Below are 13,785 nucleotides of genomic sequence, written 5' to 3'. Positions count from 1 at the left end.
TTCATATAAATAAAACCCTTTTCTAAAAGTGAAGGGTTGGTGGGTTGTCTATTGTGATAAAATTAACTATTGCCATTTATTGAGAGAATCGAAAGAGAGGAGAAAACAAAGATCCATTTTTTCTTTTCTTTTGAGCAATCTTTCTAGGTTTTTAGTAACCAAATTACCTCTTCTTTTTTAAAAAAGAAAACTCACTTGCATTTTACTAAAAAATCTGCAAGGGTTGGTTGGTTGTCTATTGTGAGAGAATTAACTATTGCCATTTATTGAGAGAATCTAAAGAGAGGAGAAAACAAAGATCCACTTTTTCTTTTCTTTTGAGCAATCTTTCTAGGTTTCTAATAACCAAATTATCTTCTTTTTTTTTTAAAAAAACTCACTTACATTTTACTCAGAAATCTACAAGGGTTGGTTGATTGTCTATTGTGAGAGAATAACTATTTCCATTTATTAAGAAAAATCCAAAGAGAGGAGAGAACAAATATCCATTTTTTCTTTTCTTTTGAGCAATCTTTCTATGTTTTTAGTAACCAAACTATCTCATTTCTTTTAAAATCCACTTGCATTTTACTTGAAAATCTACAAGGTAGCCACTTCAAGGCCGAAATCTACTCTTCATTTTGTTTTTTTCTCATTTCACACATTTTTTGCATTTCTTCCAATTTCTTTTCTATTTTACTCATTTAATCATTTATGAGATGGTGCCTCATATCCCGAGGGCAAGATGATGTCTTCTCAATAAAACAACATTCATTGCAGTAGCGAAGTGGTGCTTCCTATCTCAGCAAACAAGACTTAAAATTCAAAGCTAACTATCAGGCTACATCTAACTCATTATTGCTTCGATTCAAAGTCATTCTCTCAAAATTGATTTTACACATAAAACCAATTTTTAAAGAACTCATTTTTCAAAGTAGGGGTCAAACTGTTACTACTTAAATTTTACTCCTCTATTATATAAGCCCGATGATGAGACCGGGATATGTCTGGTAAAGTGAACTTACCTATGGACACTAAGGACCTCTGGAATGGACCGACGAGATAAAAGAATCTTTAAAACTATCAAAACCTTAAATCAGAACCTGAAAACCTCACCTACAACTTAAAACCCCAGTGGACTACCAATTATTATAAGAAATTCAAAAACTAGAATTACATAAAGCCTGATGATGAGAAGGTTTAAGCGGCTATGAGTCGAAATAAGAAAAGGGATTGTGGCCCCAAAACCCTAGAGAGATTTCCCGCGGGAAGAGAGAGAAAAAGGGAGAAAGAAAATACCAAGGACCCTCTCTGCTAAGCCTGATCTTGTGCGAGTCCAAAGTGAGCTCACACGGGTTCACCCTGCATAAGTCCACTTAAACCCTTCTCAAATTATAGCCTCACACGCGTTTAAGAAGAGCTTGGGTGTGTCCAAGGTAAGCTCGTAGAACTCCTCCTGGCCCTCGTGCGAGGAGAGCATTGACTTAGGGGCATGGACCCCTGGTCCTAACCTTGCACCTAATCATGGTAAGCCTACGCGAGTCCATACTAAGCTCACACGCAGACCCACTCTGACCTCGTGCGCACTCAATCTGGGTACAAGTCAACTCTATGTGACGTGTTGATCATCTATTGGATGGATTTTGAGCGGGATCTTTTCCCTCCAATCACCTTTTGGCACTTGTTAACCCCTATTATAAATTTTTGACCTTGTACATGGTGTAAGGGGTTCTTTGGTTGGTTGATTGGTGGGAAAAATTGATCATTGAGAGAGAATTGCTAAAAATGGGTCATTTACTAAGAAAATATAAAAAAAAAGAGCTTCTTGAGGGATTTCTTCTTTCTAGTTTTGTAATATTAAAAGGTGCCACAATCCTTTTCTTTTCTTTTTTCTCAAAAACAACCAATTTATTTCTTTAACAAATCAAAAAGTTAGCCACTCGAGGGCCAAGATTTATTCTAGATTTTATTTTTTATCATATCTCTCATATTAATTGCACTCGTTTTAATTTGTTTTCTACTCATTATTTTTTCTTTTAACTCACACTTATTTTCCATCCATTTCTTATCACTGTTTTAAAATATTTTATAGGCTATTTGACCAAGTGCGTAAGGGCCTTGTACAGCGCGAGATCAACTCCTATGATTTGTTTTGAGTTTTTGCATTTCATATTTTGATTGAGATTAGCCTTTGCACGTGCGAGGTCAAGGAGCCCAAGGTCTAAACATCACGTTGTCTAGATTAAAACACTGCATCTAGTGCGTTCTAAGCCCTATCACCCTAAGCTCGCACGAGGGTACCCTCTATTTGCACGAGTCCATATGCCACATGAACCCAAATGATAATTTTTAAAGTGAAACAACATCGTCTCTTCTAGTGATGTGTGCTACTCGTGTTAGCTACAATCTAAGGCAGTGTACCTATCGATGCAGTCTACCACTAATGGCGAGTATCAAGGTCGTATTCCTCGGGAAAGCGAAAGCCCAGAGTTACTCCTTTGTTCTTTGTTATATTAACCTAAAATGGATGATGAATAAATTCTAAACTAACTATTAACTACAAGCTAAGTTCTAAGGGAGATGCAGGAGTAATTGATAAGTGAAATAATCAAGACAAGAAGACAAACCCAAAGGGAATCTAAACTAGTTGGCAATCAAACAAAAGATAAAGGATCGGTGAGTCTAATTATGCTACCCGTGGACGAATTCTTAACCGAATTCGGTTTCTCTCTCGAGATAACCGAATTCGGTTTCTCTCTCGAGATAACCGAATTCCTAAACCTAATAACCTAAAGTTGGAATCTCTTCCTAACGATTGATTCTTAAATTAGCATTAAGCTTTAATCCGCCTCTATTAAGCTTTGTTAATTCTTAATCCGGCTAGTTAATTATCCTTATCTCTAAGCGATTATTAACCAGTTCTTGTTATTCAAAGTTCCAATTGCCAGACGGATTTCTCAATCTCATAAAGCAATCTAAACATCATAATTCACAACGTCTCATGAATAATGCATAATCTTATTAACACTGAAAACAAGAAGAATACAAAACCAACTCAAACAATCCAACAATATAATATCAAACCAACATAGCAAAGAAATCCCAATGGATTTAATCAATTTAGCTAAACATGTTCATGTTTAAAACAATCTAGGAAATCAATTACAATGAAAGAATAATGAAAATAAAACATGTACACCCTTTTCTCTCGAATTGGATGAACGTACTCCAAATCTAGATCTACACTTTGATTAATCTCCCAAACTGTCTCTTGAATTGCTCCACTACTGTTTTGCACTCGGAATCTTACGATTCCGGGATTCTTACTCACTGCAACTCTCTCTCGCACTTAGTATTGTGCAGAAACCGAACGAGCCACTAGGGCTCAATGTCACTCTTTTTTCCCTCTCTCTTCTCTAAGAAAAAATGAATTTTTCTTATATATTTAACTCAAGACGGCTCAGTAGTCTTGGTCGAGCGGGCGAGTCCATGCCGTCAAACTGTGGATCTTACCAAGTAGGGTTTCACCACGGCCGTGTTTCTCCCCGTGTTGGCTACCACGGGCCGTGTTGCTCCCCGTGTTATCCACCACGGGCCGCGCTGAAGGCCGTGGTGGCTACAGAAACCGTGCCCAAACTATTGTTTTGAAGACCAAGTTTTGATGGTTGGTCACGGCCAGAGTCTAGGCCGTGCTCAATGTGTGCAACGCGGGCTCTTGTTCGATCTTGATGAATTCTCGTCCGTTTCCGCACGTATTGATCTATAATTGCTTAAACACCGATGATGGTCCTATAAATGTTCCTGAAATGCAAAAGAACATAAAACACGGGTGATCTGGGAATAAAAGCACAATAATTGTTAAGAACATATGCAATAATATGCAAGCAAATATGTGTAAAACTATGCTCATCAAATTACCCCACACTTAAGCTATTATTTGTCCTCAAGCAATTAACAACTCAACCCATAAAACTACAGTTAGCAATTCATTTCAGTTTATGCCCCTAGTCCACAACAGAGAGTATTCAACACATCTCAAAGGATACTCAATCATAAATCAAATTACAAATCATTAATAAAGAATGGAAATAATATTAATGCATGAGTAACTTAAATGACAACTCAACACCAACATCATGAACCAATGCCTCACAGGGATCACTCAAGTCGCTCAAAGTGTATATTAGGTAAATAACAAATCCCTCAAAGCAAATGCACAAGACCCGCTCATCATAAGCTTGCTTATAAATCATATCTTTGCTATTGTGAATAAGTAAATACCAAAATCAAAGGGTTTTTACCAAGGTTGTAATGGGGCTAGGGTAAAGGTATGGAGATTTGGACAGAAGTATGAAAATGCTGGAATTCGTGCGATAAACAATATTATATGCTCAAAGGATTAAATGCCTAAGATCACGAAAAGAATCATTCACTAAAATCCCTACTTCATAGAATAACGCTCGCAAATGCTCTAAATCCAATAAAAAGATAAATAATTAAAGAGATTTGTTTATTATATATATATATATATATTTTTTTCTTCTTCTTCTTTTTTTTTCTCTTTTTTTTTTTTTAAAAGAAATGAACTAGCAGCTTATTAGCGACCGTCGCATACAACTCGAATAAACATAAAGAATAACAAATACAAATTGGATCAAGGGGAGCATTTAAAATATCAAAAAGATTTAGTGAATTTACCAACATAGCAACTAGCATTTTAATCCCACATAAAGTCGAACATATCACAGAAAGAAATTCCAGCATAAGGGTAAAGGAAAGATAAATGTAAAGAATGGTATAATTGAAGTGTATAGGTGTAGATTATGAAGAAAAGGTTAAGGCTCAAAAATTGGCTAACTAATGGAAACATAAGGTGGTAGGCTTTTGGTCAAATGTGGGGAATCCTAAATCGCCCAAATCATCTCATGGTATTCACAATATTCATGTAACTTCAACACGCATTACAAAGCAAGTTCTAGAAGCAAAGTTAAGTACAATGCACACTCAAACAAGAAATATAAAGAGCATAAGTATAATGAATGCTTAACTGGCTCAAAATCTCACTTTCAGGTGTGGTATTAGGTGCAGTTGGTTCGCAACATCATTAATTGAATCATTACTTAAGAAACACATGCATATGATATTATCAACGTTCTAAGTTAAAATTCGACAATTCGAAAAAACAAATAAATAACACCGGTTTAACCCGGCATTGTTGATGTGTAAAACACCATAAATTGTTTTCTAAGGACAATGAACAGCAAAGAAAAGTAACTACAATTCTATAAATCAAGTCATCAATCAGCTCAAAAATAGCATACTCAAGTGCATAAAAACACAGTGTCCTAACATCCCCTAAAAATACACAACACCTAGCCATAGCAATTTCAGATATATTAAAAATCCATATGAGAGATTAAGGTTTATCCATAAGCACCCACACTTGAAGAACACACTGTCCTCAGTGTAAAATGTTATGGATACCCCGCATGGAATGCTCAACTAAGAGAACAAAGGCAATACAATCCAAGTGCATGACATGTATGAAAAATAAAGTAAATAAATGCGGAAAATAAAAAGATCTAGGGGACTCCACGATCATCCATCGAGGCCGATGTTGTGGAAATTCGAGTGCCTCCTGGTAGAATCCGAAAATAATAAAATAAAGAAATAAAATTAAAACTGAAAATATGAAAACTAAAACTAATAAAATGTTTCAAAACAAAAGGTTAAAATATTAAAGATTAAAGATAAAGTTTGGGGTGCCTCCCAAAAGCGCTTCTTTTTATGTGATGAGTCTTCTTACCGGACTCATGGTGAAAGGCAAATGGGCGTGATCGACGACCATCCATCCTTCTTCCAAGCAAATGTCTTCAAGTATCCGCTTAGAGGGATAATCGTCAATTTCCTCTTCCCGACTATTAAGCAAGCTGCCAATATGATGGGCAAGACTCGCTCCTCGTATAATTGGACGTAGTCATGATGCTCTAGGGGCTCTTCCAATTTGAAAGCTGGAGTTTCAACAATTGGAAGGATCGATGGTTGGGCAATCTCTTCAGGAGTGTCGATGGTTTTCTTCAGTCCCTGGCTTGGTTCACTTGCTAGGAGAAACTCGAGCTCCTCCAAGACTTCTTCATTGGACAACTCATGCTCATCTTCCATCATCGAAGGGACTTGTGGAAAATCTACCAACAATTCCTCTAACTGCAACTCAACATCATCAACTGTACATTCCTGTTGATAGTCTTTCAGAGGGATCATGTTTGCCTCTTCCTTTTCTGGTTCTATCTCCATGTTCAAAGAGTCGTCCTGCACATAAGCATCATCGTCAAACATAATAGATAAACCAGAAAAATTCTCACCTGAACGCAAAGTGATGGCGCTCAAATGTTCCTCGGATTCAGCAGCGTTTGATGGAGTTCTCAATTGCTCTTCCGCTAGTAACTTGAAGATTAAGCCTACTTGATGCTCTATGTTGTTAATCGAGGCTTGTCGATCTTCAAGTATCCTCTCTGTTTGTTGGAATCTTTCCTCAAGACTTGTTATGAACCTCATCATCAGCTCCTCTGACACTAACTCTTCATCTTGAGTTGAAGGTGCAACATTAGGCTGCTGATGTAGTTGCTGAATTCCTAGTGGTTCTTGGCCATCTAAGCTCCATCCAAAGGGTGAATGAGTACTCCACTCTTAATTATAGGTGCTTCCATACGAGTCACTTGGCCAACTTCCCGTATAATTCACCTATTCACAGTTATAAGAACAATGAGCAACATCACTATACAATGGACAATCATTACACATATGTAAACCACAACAAAATTCACTAAAGACTTGAGATGAAAGGATAGGAGAAGAGAGTTGATCGGTAGCCCTGCAAAACGATTCCACCCGAGCATCTAAAGATGCACGGGCATCCCAATTTTTAGCACTCTCTTGGTTCTTATTCTCATTTTCCAATGCGTCATACAAAGATTTTGGGTTTAGCATTGAACCTCCTTATCATTCACTATCTGAATCATAAACTTAAGCTAAATAAATATGTACAAATAAAATAAAATAAATAAACAAATAAAAAAAAATCATAAAATAATAAGAAAGAAAAAAAAATGGCTAAATTAACAAATAGCAAATTTCACTCTAGTTTTCAAACAATTCCCCGGCAACGGCGCCAAAAACTTGATGTGTGCTACTCGTGTTAGCTACAATCTAAGGCAGTGTACCTATCGATGCAGTCTAGCACTAATGGCGAGTATCAAGGTCGTATTCCTCGGGAAAGCGAAAGCCTAGAGTTACTCCTTTGTTCTTTGTTATATTAACCTAAAATGGATGATGAATAAATTCTAAACTAACTATTAACTACAAGCTAAGTTCTAAAGGAGATGCAGGAGTAATTGATAAGTGAAATAATCAAGACAAGAAGACAAACCCAAAGGGAATCTAAACTAGTTGGCAATCAAACAAAAGATAAAGGATCGGTGAGTCTAATTATGCTACCCGTGATTTAATTTAATCGGTTCTCTCTCGAGATAACCGAATTCCTAAACCTAATAACCTAAAGTTGGAATCTCTTCCTAATGATTGATTCTTAAATTAGCATTAAGCTTTAATCCGCCTCTATTAAGCTTTGTTAATTCTTAATCCGGCTAGTTAATTATCCTTATCTCTAAGCGATTATTAACCAGTTCTTGTTATTCAAAGTTCCAATTGCCAAACGGATTTCTCAATCTCATAAAGCAATCTAAACATCATAATTCACAACGTCTCATGAATAATGCATAATCTTATTAACACTGAAAACAAGAAGAATACAAAACCAACTCAAACAATCCAACAATATAATATCAAACCAACATAGCAAAGAAATCCCAATGGATTTAATCAATTTAGCTAAACATGTTCATGTTTAAAACAATCTAGGAAATCAATTACAATGAAAGAATAATGAAAATAAAACATGTACACCCTTTTCTCTCGAATTGGATGAACAGCTCCAAATCTAGATCTACACTTTGATTAATCTCCCAAACTGCCTCTTGAATTGCTCCACTACTGTTTTGCACTCGGAATCTTACGATTCCGGGATTCTTACTCTCCGCAACTCTCTCTCGTGTTGTGCGAGAACCGAACCAGCCCACTAGGGCTCGATGTCACTCTTTTTCCCTCTCTCTTCTCTAAGAAAAATGAATTTTTCTTATATATTTAACTCAAGACGGCCGTGGTCAAGGCCGTCGGGTTTCACCACGGTAGTGTTTCTCCCCGTGTTGGCTACCACGGGCCGTGTTGCTCCGTGTTATCCACCACGGGCCGTGGTGGCTACGAAACCGTGCCCAAACTATTGTTTTGAAGACCAAGTTTTGATGGTTGGTCACGGCCGAGTCTAGGCCGTGATGGTCGACGGCCTTGACTCGTGCCGTGCTCAATGTGTGCAACGCGGGCTCTTGTCCGATCTTGATGAATTCTCGTCCGTTTCCGCACGTATTGATCTATAATTGCTTAAACACCGATGATGGTCCTATAAATGTTCCTGAAATGCAAAAGAACATAAAACACGGGTGATCTGGGAATAAAAGCACAATAATTGCTAAGAACATACACAATAATATGCAAGCAAATATGTGTAAAACTATGCTCATCAGTTAGCGTGTCAAATGACAATGTGAGCCTCCTATGTCCTGAGGGGACTAACCTCGCACGAGTTCACCATATACATGTGGGAGGTCAACACTTGTGATGAAGAGAAATAGAAAATATTTTATCTAGTTTTAAATGTTCTTTAATTCCTTTCCTTATTTTAATTTTGTCCCATTTTTAATTTTATTATATTGTCAATATTATTTATCCTTTTGCATAATTTAGTTCATCATATGCCTCTTATTATTTCTTTCATGTTTAATCACTAACCTGAGATGGAAAGTAGTCGGTTTCTGGAAATCCATCCCCTGAGGAAGATCGATTATATTTTATTTCTTTGTTAATTTGTATTAAGGCCATTTGCATGTGGAGGTCCCCCTTGATTTCCTTAATCCCTTTCTGGTTTCTATTCTCCTCCCCGCCTTTTTCTAGTATGTTTAAATTATATTTAGGATATCACCTCATATGTAAATAATGGATAAAATTAGACTTAACAATTGTCTTGATCACCTCACATGTAAAGATTATAAAATCACAGCTTACCAAAGTAAGCTCCCACATCTCACATGTGTTCACCTCAAATGCTAATGTTAAAATAAATCCAACACCTAGATTAGGATTAATAAAAAATGTGAATGATGTGAATCCTATGGCATGCTAAGATAAAACTTAAGGCACCAAAGTGCCTCCCGATTAGGACTAGCAAAGGTACTAATGTACCTTCCATCTAGTACTAGTTAAGGTACCAAAACACCTCTGCCTAGATTAGTCTTTCGAATACTCACTTCACATGCTAAAAGAAAGATAAGAAAAGGTTGATGTGCAAAAAGAATATAGAGTAAAAATAGGCTACGGCAAGTTATTAGAATAGGCAAGGGCTTGTCTGTGCAAGTGGAGGCTAGGCTTTACTGCTTAAGTGGAGAGGGGTTCTATTATAAACCTTTTCCCTGTCCGTACCTAACTTTAATTATTACATTATTTTTTTATATTTTTATTATATGATTGTTGTGGTTGTTTATTATATTTTTTTTCTTTATTTATGATTTTATTTTTATAGTTGATGAAAAATAAAGTTGTATACAAGCCCTGGTTGATGTATCTCTATTATTCTTTTAGTGTTTGTTTAGTATACTCTTTTTATATGTTTGTTATATTTTTAGTATATATTTTTATATGTTTAATTTACTATTAGAATGATCTTTATTTATTTATTTTTTCTGTGTATTTATTTTGCAGTTTTTGATTAAACCTGAAGATCATTTTTCTGTAAAATTAAGCGTCGTATTGGTGAAAAGTTATTGGTCAATTGAAATCTAAGCTTTTGGATAAGCAATTAGAGTTGTTTGGTAATACTTGTTTTTGTCATTTTCTTCAAATGGAGTTTAAGTTTCAATCACAACTTGTTTACTATTTATTGTTGATAAAGGTGTATCAAGAAGTTTATAATGAGTTATGGATTTGCATCAAAGGTGTTAAATTGAAGTTTGGTATTGAAGAGTTTGCAATCATTACTGATTTCAATTGTATTTGGTGAGTGCAATAAGCTCAGTTATTCTAGAGATTATAATACTATTATTGAGAAATGTTTTGCTAGTGTTAAGAAAATTAATAAATAATCAGTTGAAAAGTGTTTTCTATAAAAAAGGTGGGATTGTGATAAAGATGCGATGAAAATTGTTGTTTTATACTTTGTTAATATGTTTTTTTGTTGACGTCTCCTAAGGATAAGTTGGTACATAAGTCTCATTTTGATATAATTGATAATGGAAAGGTGAATGATTATCCATGGGCTAAAGAAATGTTTGATGTCACTATTGATTCTTTGAAAAATAAGGTTCTTGCTAAAGTTAATATAAAAGGCAGTAATTTCTATCGCTTGATTGACTTTTTTCTTACATTTCAACTTTAGTTTTATGAGTGTTACTCGTATGTTGTTGGAAAGCTTGTTGTTCTTAGAGGTGGTGATGTCCCTTGTATTCTGAATTGGAGTTCATCTTCAACTCTTTCTTTCAAGTTTCTTAAAAAGAGTATATTTGGTGAATATGCTAGAAAGGTATTTTTTATATATTTTATATTATTATTTTTTATTGATTAGATTTTTTTATTTTTTTGTAGTTAAAATTGAAAACATTTTTCCTACTGTTGAGGAAAGACAAAAGCTGAATTTGGATGTGTTTTTTAAGAGAGAAAAAGATATATCCGTTGATGATGATAATGATGACGATGATGATTTTGAATCTCCTCCACTTCATCCTAAAGCTTTTGCAGCTTCTACCTCAAAGCAACCTAGCAGTATTGAATCTGATGTTGATGGCTCTATTCTTAGTATGAGGAAGCAACTAAAATTAGTGTAGGTGATTCTTCCAATGGTGATGATAATCTTGATGAGGATGTGAATAATGTAGGTGATTCTTCCAATGGTGGGGATAGTAAAGATATTAGGGAAGACAGTGATGGTGGTGATAAAAGAAATATTGATGATTAAAATATTAATGATATTGATGATGATGGAGTTGAGAAGAGTCGGACTCATGATCAAATAATGATGATAGCAGTGATGATGATGAGAACCTACTTACTATGATTAAGTCCATTAGGATTCTGCTTGTCGTAGCTACTTACTATGATTATAAGATTTAGCAGATGGATGTCAAAACGGCTATCCTTAATAGAAATATGGCTGAGGATGTGTATATGATCCAACTTGAAGGTTTTGAATCCACAAATCCTAATTAAGTATGGAAACTACAAAGACCATTTATGGATTAAAGCAAGCCTCTCAAAGTTGGAACATTCATTTGGATGAGACAATTAAAGAGTTTAATTTCATAAAAAATCCATATGAATCTTATATGTACAAGAAGTTTAGTGGGAGTGCAATTGCTTTCCTAGTACTTTATGTCAATGATATTTTGTTAATAGTAAATGACATACCTTTATTAGAGTTTGTAAAGGCTTAATTATCTAAGAATTTCTCTATGAAAGATTTGGGAGAAGCAGCCTATATTCTAAGAATAAGGATATATAGAGATAGATCTAAAAGACTGCTTGGACTATCCCAATCTAGTTACATAGACAAAGTGCTAAAGAGGTTTAGCATGGAAGATTCTAAGAAGGGATTCCTACCAATGTCTCATAGTGTAACTCTATCCAAAAAAAGTGTCTTAAAACATAAATTGAGAAAAAAGAATATGGCTAGAATTCCTTATGCATCTGCAATAGGTTCTATCATGTATGCCGTATTATGTACTAGATAAGATGTATCTTATGCTCTAAGTGTTACGAGCAGATACCAAGCCAATCTAGGTGATGGTCATTGGAAGGCTATTAAAAATATCATTAAGTACTTAAGAAGGACTAAAGATATTTTTCTAGTTTATGGAGGAAAAGAACTTATTGTTCAAGGTTAATCTAATGCTGGTTTCTAATCAAATTAGGATGTCTGCAAATCGCAAGCAGGATTTACTTTTACTCTTAATGGTAGGGCAGTTAGTTGGAAAAGTTTCAAAGGAAGCATTACTGCCGACTCTACAATTGAAGCTGAACACATCTCTACGTTTGAGGCGGCGAAAGAGGCAGTTTGGATCAGGAAATTCTTAACTGAACTAGGTGGGTTCCTAGAATTGTTGATCCCATTACTTTGTATTATGATAATAATAGAGCCATTGCACAAGCAAAGAAACCAAGGTCTCATCAATGATCCAAACATATATTGAGGCGCTACCACTTAATAAGAGAATTCATCCAGATGAAAGAAATAAAGATAAAATGAGTACCCACAGAGGGTGTCATAACCCGATCTGTGGGCCCATGATCGGCACTAGAAAATGGATAGGCTTAAGGCCACCAAGATCCGTAGTAAGTCTTACTAATCGACATTTCAAATATGTATATAAGAATATAATATTAAACCAGACCGACATGCCATTCAAAAATCTCTAACTAGACATTAATAACATTCCACAATTTACTACAAATGAGATCAAATATAATATATAAGATATTCTGCTGCAAAGAGTCTAGAATTTCAAATAATTAAAAATATGAAAGTATAAATTAATTACAATAGGCCCGATGGAGAAGGAAGTTGAGCTGTCAACGCAGGACATCAGAGAACCTAATTGTCACCTGAAGAATTTAAATTAAGATTGTCAGCCTCGAGAGTGAGTTAAAATCATATAATCCTAAACAATTACAGTCTCCTCAATATAACATTTTTGAAATCAGGATGTCATGTCATATTATACCAAAATACGTGTCATGCCATAATTCAGAAAGAAAATACAATTGAAATACTTATAGGACGAGTGCCTCAGCAGAATCCTAAACCAATATTAGTAGCCTTCTGGCTCTCTTATTCCAATAGGTCTGGGGCCTAGAGAGCGAAGCTCAACCAGGGTCCATAAATCCAGCATGGACACTTGATTCCCAAATAAGCCAGCGCCTAGGGAGCAACGCTCGACCAGGAACCTTCCTCCGGCAGTCAAACTTCCACAGCCTAGAGAGTTATACTCGACCACAGCAAAACCCAAAAATAACCTTTACTACCTGTCTCTGATTAATATCGATACGCACGCGGTCCCGATGCAATCCATCAGGCGGCATGTTCTACTATCACCTCATCCCAATGTCACAATTATAACATATCTAATAATTATAAATAGTGTAATTATAGGTAAACAAAAGTTATTCAACAACACATTAAGAATTGAAATTTAATAGTCTCGAGTGAAACAAACATGCAAATTATCTGTGATAATAATAATCATATTAAAATAACGTTAAATATGATATTGAAAATAGCGAGAATAAATTTACTAATAATAATGCTAATAATATTCGTGAGAATTTTCAATCAAATGGAATTATCCATAATTACGATAATAATAATAATAATTATTATTATTAATCAATTAACATCGCATTTAATTTAGACATGATAAGGGCACAATTAATTATGACTTTAACTCATAGTTCTGCTGCACTCTGCAATCTGCTCCTATGCCTCGGGTGGAGCTGGTTGGATTGGCGGATTATCTATTCACGAAAATACTCAGTTAATAAGATATTCTTAAATTTTCCCTAGGCCTAGACTCCTACATTAGACTGCCTAAGAAAATTTAGACTCGAAAATATTACCAAAAATTCGGCAGAACCTCCTCTAAAATATGAACA

This window comes from Ricinus communis, chromosome 7, assembly GCF_019578655.1.
Source record: "Ricinus communis isolate WT05 ecotype wild-type chromosome 7, ASM1957865v1, whole genome shotgun sequence".
NCBI classification, from domain to species: domain Eukaryota; kingdom Viridiplantae; phylum Streptophyta; class Magnoliopsida; order Malpighiales; family Euphorbiaceae; genus Ricinus; species Ricinus communis.
This window is presented reverse-complemented; position numbering follows the sequence as displayed.